This window comes from Pyrus communis, chromosome 8, assembly GCF_041283825.1.
Source record: "Pyrus communis isolate YQ-2024b chromosome 8, ASM4128382v1, whole genome shotgun sequence".
Taxonomy (NCBI): Eukaryota; Viridiplantae; Streptophyta; class Magnoliopsida; order Rosales; family Rosaceae; genus Pyrus; species Pyrus communis.
In genome coordinates this window covers 8,378,978-8,384,666 of record NC_142572.1, presented here as the reverse complement: position 1 = coordinate 8,384,666, position 5,689 = coordinate 8,378,978, and the positions used below count along the sequence as shown (strand labels likewise).

Here is a 5,689-nt window from a genome sequence, read left to right as displayed (position 1 = left end):
ACGCAAATCTGAGTGTGGAGCGATTCCCAAGTTTTTCCTTTGTTGATTGCATGGGTTGCCTCCCAAGTAGCGCTTGCTTTAACGTCTTCCAGCCGGACGAGTCCTTCTTTTCTCACTTAGGACCCATGGCATGCCATGGGATCTCCTCCACAACATGCTCCTTGAATTTCTCGTAGTATGGCTCGATGAATGGGAGGGGATAGTGATCCTCCCTGATTTTGGTGGTTGGGTTCCTAAAATCCATATAAATGCTCCCACCACCTTGAAATTGATTGGGTACCTGCACCAAAGAAGGTAACAACCTATTAGTTGAAATGGGAATTGGAATTGGGCTTGGTGACTTACAAACATATTGTATTGAAGGCTCAAAATCGGCAGCCCTATCAACAGTGTCCCCATTTGAAGTTTCGGCCATATTGGGTGGTTGTAGGGCAATCACTCCAAGTTCTTTTCCCATGGTGGTGCTTGACACATCCTTCGTGGTAAGTGTGGATCCTTTCGGCCCTTTATCCTTATGCACATCTACGACAAAACAAGAATGACTATCGTTAGGATTCTTAACAGAGTCATAAACATTGAATTTAATTACGTCACCACCAAACTCCATTGTTAGTGCTCCTTTGGCCACATCAATCTTGGTTTGGGCCGTTTTCATGAACGGACGGCCTAGCAAGAGTGGCAATGATGGAGCATCGCTCGAATCCTCCATTTCTAGGACATAAAAATCTGCAGGAAAGATGAGATGATTGACCTGCACTAAAACATCCTCAAGGACTCCCTTGGGATAAACATTAGATCTATCGGCCAATTGTATGATTACACCATCATTTTTCAATACTCCTAGGTTCATAGATGCATAAATTGAATATGGCATAACATTTATAGAAGCACCTAGGTCTAGCATGGCAGATTCAAATTTAGTGTTACCTATCACACAAGGAATTGTAAAACTACCCGGATCTTTGCATTTGGAGGGTAGTTTGCGTTGCAATATGGCGGAGACATTTTCACCTACCTTTACCACCTCCTTGGTCGACATCCTCTTCCTAGTGGTGTAAAGCTCCTTTAAGAACTTGGCGTACCTCGGGACTTGCTTGATTGCATCCAAAAGGGGTATGTTCACTTGCACTTTCCGAAACGTCTCAAGGATGTCCTTCTCGGCTTCTTCTTTATTCGTTTGCATGAACCTACTAGGAAAAGGCACATTGAAAGGAAAAACATTAGTAGGTATCGAATTTGACCCATTCTTACCCTTTTTGGCCGAATTAGACAATTTTGGATCACTACAAACTTGCGGCAAAGGTGTTTCCACCTTTGCCGTGGGTTGGCCTATCTCCTCCTCTTCGATTCTCAGTTTTTCCTCCTCTTCGATTCTCAGTTTTTCCTCCTCTTCGGGGCTTGATGGTGATGGTTTGGATGTAATGCCAACTTCTTTTCCACTTCTCAAGGTGATTGCGTTGGCCGTTTCAAACCCTCCCTTTGGGTTTGGAATGGTTGAACTAGGACGTTGGCCTTGCTCACGAAACTTCCCTACAAAATCTGCAATTTGCCCAATTTGTCTCTCCAATTGCTCCACCCTCTTATCTTGGTTTTGCATGGCTTTGGCTTGATTTTCTTGCCCCTGAGACAAATTCGTTAGTAACTTAAGAAGTGTATCATTATCTAAAGTGTTACCTGAACTTGTTTGGGCAGATTGTGGAGGTGCTTGTGTGGGTGCGAATGGCTTGGTGAAGAAACCCAGGGGTTGTTGCCTAAAGCCTCCTTGTTGTGGTGGTTGTTGGGGCTCCCTCCATTTGAAGTTAGGGTGGTCTCTCCAACCTGGATTATAAGTGTTCGAGTACGGATCGTTCCTTGGTTGGTTTTGGCCCTGAAATCCAATTGCGTTGGCACTTTCCCATCCACCATTTTCTATGAGTTGTGGGCACTTCTCAGACGCATGTCCTTGGATAGAACACACTCCGCATACAATCGGTCCTTGCACCCTTATTCCTTTGGCCATCTGAGACACAATGGAAGTAAGATTAGCTAATTGTGAATGAATGTCGGGTGTGGAACTTACCTCATGTACTTGCTGCCGTGGGGGTCCTCTTTGGCCTACTCCTTCATACTGTTGAGCATTCAATGCTCGGTTAGAGATCAAAACCTTAGCATCCCTGGGTGTCTTGTCCACCAATGCTCCACCCGCTGAGGCATCGAGCATTTGACGTTCGATGGGTAGGAGCCCCTCGTAGAAGTACTAAAGAAGTAACTCCTCCTTCATCTGATGCTGTGGACACGAAGCAACAAGAGATTTAAAACGTTCATAATACGTAGGAAATGACTCACCTTCTTCTTGTTGGATCCCACTTATCCTTTTATGCAAAAGGATGATGCGAGAAGTTGGGAAAAACTTCTCCAGAAAAGCCCTCTTCATGCTCTCCCATGATGTGACGGTTCCGGGAGCTAAGTCGTACAACCAATCCTTGGCTTTGTCCATCAAAGAGAATGGAAAAGCCTTCATCTTCAGAATACTTCCATCGACGTTGATGGGAGTCATGCTCGAACACACCACCTCAAATTCCTTCAGGTGCTTGTTCGGATCCTCCATGGACAACCCATGGTACTTCGGAATATGGTGAAGCAAGCTGGACTTCAACTCGAACTCGTCGGTCTTCCCTTCGGCAGGTGGGGGATATTGGATACACAAGGGTGCGGCATTATCCAATCCCGAGGCCGAAAGCTCCTTGAGTGTCCGGGTATCCACAGCCATGACTTGTGGTTCTTCAAATACCCTCGCCATGGGTTCCTCAAATGCACCTGTCGTGGCCTTTTCTTCTTCAAGGTTAGATTCCGGACGTTGTGGACTTGGTTCGTGTGGCTTCCTCTTCCGTCTCAAAGTCCTCTCAAAATCGCTGTCAAAATCAGAGATATGATCACGAATCGGTTGAGAACTCCGAGTCATGCACTAGTACCTAAAACAAGGAAAACAAAACAAGGTCAGAATTCTTAACAAAAACTAAATTAAACAGAAAGTAACAATCCAAGGGATTAGCAAAGTTGCTAATCCCCGGCAACGACGCCAAAAATTTGATGCGAACTAATTTAGCACACAAATTAAAACCCTCTTTTGACAATTGTAGTAAAGATGCAAGTAGGGATCGTTCTAGACCGGGGATTAGGAGGGATTACTAAATCACTTGGAAACTGACTCAAAAACGTAAAACAAACGTAAAAACACTAAACTAGACTCAAAGAATGCAAAACTAAACAATAAAACACTAAAACAAATCAAAAGACTCAAGGAATACGAAACACTTATAAACACAAACTAAAGTGATTTATAACTACTATGACTCAACAAAGTAAAGGGGGATTGGTTTTGACGAAATTAAACTAAATGCACAACTTGGAATTTAAAGGCAGAATGTAAATATGAATGTGATGAAAATATGGATGAATGCTAGCTAGAAGGTTCTTCTCCACACATGTCACACTTGCATACAAATTGATTTTTAGTTGGTCTTTCGATAAATTATGAAACTCAACACCCCGGGTTAATTAGGTCCGCTTAAATTAACCTTCAAGTTTTCCTTAAGTTAATGAATTGGATGGGTTAGCGCAACGCAATTCAAAACATTCTCCAAAAGTCCTTTACGTGAAAAGCACAATAAAGATACAATCAAAGATCATTAAGCATCATGAAAACTATAAGTGTTGACGAGGCATTCGTTACTATGATGAGCATGAAACTAGTGCCAAGAATTCATTTAACGCGATTGTTTATAAGCAACCTCCACTACTTGTGAAAATAAGTTCATAACTATTAGGTGAAATTCACTTATATTCTAGCGTCATATTCATGCATGAAAATTAAGCGTGCACTCTCAATCAACATACACAAATAAGTTATCGATCAAGCAGTTAAACAAATTGAATTCACCATTCATGAAATTCCAACCAAATGTAATCAATTCATATTGCAAGCATAAACATGGTTTCGAATCACCCCCTAGCTAAATAGGGGTTTAGCCTCTCATGTTCACAACAAGAAAAATAAAATTGAATTTAAACATAAAGAACAAAGGATGGATTACACCTAGAACGCCCAACGAATCCACTTGAATTTCTGCGCGTCTAAGCCCTCCTTCTTCTCCTTGCTGCGGCAATGAAAGTCTAGGTGAGTTTTGGATGTTTTTCTGATTTGGGGATGGATTTAGGGAGGTAGAGGTGTGCGGCAAGGATGGGGGAAGGCTGGAATTTGATGGGGAAGGCACGGATTAAAGGGAGAAAGTGGGTGAAGGTGGCTGCGGCAATTAGGTTTTTGGGAGAGAATATTAGGTTACGGTTTGAAGAAATTAAGAGAGAAATGCAGGGAATAGCCACGGCTTAAGGAATGAATGGTATGTTGCCGCTTTTTGGGAGAATATCTGAATGGTTTCATGAATTAAAAAAATGGCAGCGGCTAGGGTCAATTCCAAAGTCAAAATCTGGAAAGAATATGGGATATGAGAGACTAGGGTTAGAAAAATAGGTGCGGCTGCATGAATTATGGAGGCCTTTTTGGTTTATTAGGGTTTTTATTATAAATGGAGGGGGCCACGGCTTAGGATAGAATATTAGGGTGACTGGCAGATTAGTGTGTGCACCGCAAAGGGAAGAAAATTAAATGGGATAGTGGCTGCGGCTTTTTAAGCCTTTTTGGTTTATTAGGGTCCATTCTCAATGGAAGGCCACGGCTAGAAAGGCCAAATAGGTTTTGTGACTGAATGGAATATAATCATCCCCCTAAGGTACGGCTAAGGTGGTACTACCTAGGATTTTCTGAAATTTAAAACCTAATTTATTTTTTTGTTAATTAAAATTAAGTTAAAAGCTTAAAATTAAGTTAAAAGCTTCTAGAATTAGGAAATAAAATCAGAAATTAAAAGGGATTAATTAAAGGGTGCGGCTAGGGTTAGGTTAGGAGAGGGAAATAGGGTTTAATTTCACAACATTGGACAAAAGCGCCCCCCCTTGCACGGCAAGGGAAGGGAATTAGAGTTAAGGCACGGCAAGGTTGTGTAATTGGGCTAGGGCCTTCGTTTTGTGTCCTAAAGCGCCTACAAAGACTTCAAAATGGCTAGAAAATACGGACGTTTAAGATTAGGAAAGGTTACCAAAACGGGAGACTTAGGATTAACTTTCCTAAAATAGGAAACCTTGTTTGAGTAGGATTCCTCGTTTTGGTAAGAATTCATCATTGGAGTAGGAATTCGTCGTTTCTTCAAGTCTTCAACTCACTCATTCCTCTTTCGCTCCAAAAGACTCCAATTTGCATCTTCTTGCACACTTTGGCCTTATAATCTGAAAATACACAAAAATGGCCTTAAACACTAAAATAGCTAAATAAACACAACATAAATGCACGAGAACAAGCTACTTAAGTCGCATGAATATGCTCCTATCAGGAGTCATAAACACTTTCAAATTCGTCCAAATCAAGTTCTAGTTTCTGTTTGAGTCAATTTGATTGTTTTAGGCAGTTTGAGTGTTTCAAATCTGTTTTGAGTCATAGTAGTCTTGTTAAGAGTCTTTAAGTTTAGTTTTTGTGTTTTTAAGTCAATTTATATTAGATTAGCACCCCTAGTTAATCCCCGGTTAGAACGATCCCTACTTACATCATTACTACAATTGTCACAAATAGGGTTTAATTTGTGTGTCACATTCGTAA

General features: G+C 41.4%; 1 pseudogene; it reads right to left on the bottom strand.

Moving 5' to 3' along the window:
* Nucleotides 1-1,983: 1,983 nt before the first annotated feature.
* LOC148695048 (uncharacterized) lies at nucleotides 1,984-2,677 on the bottom strand (annotated as a pseudogene).
* Nucleotides 2,678-5,689: the final 3,012 nt, after the last annotated feature.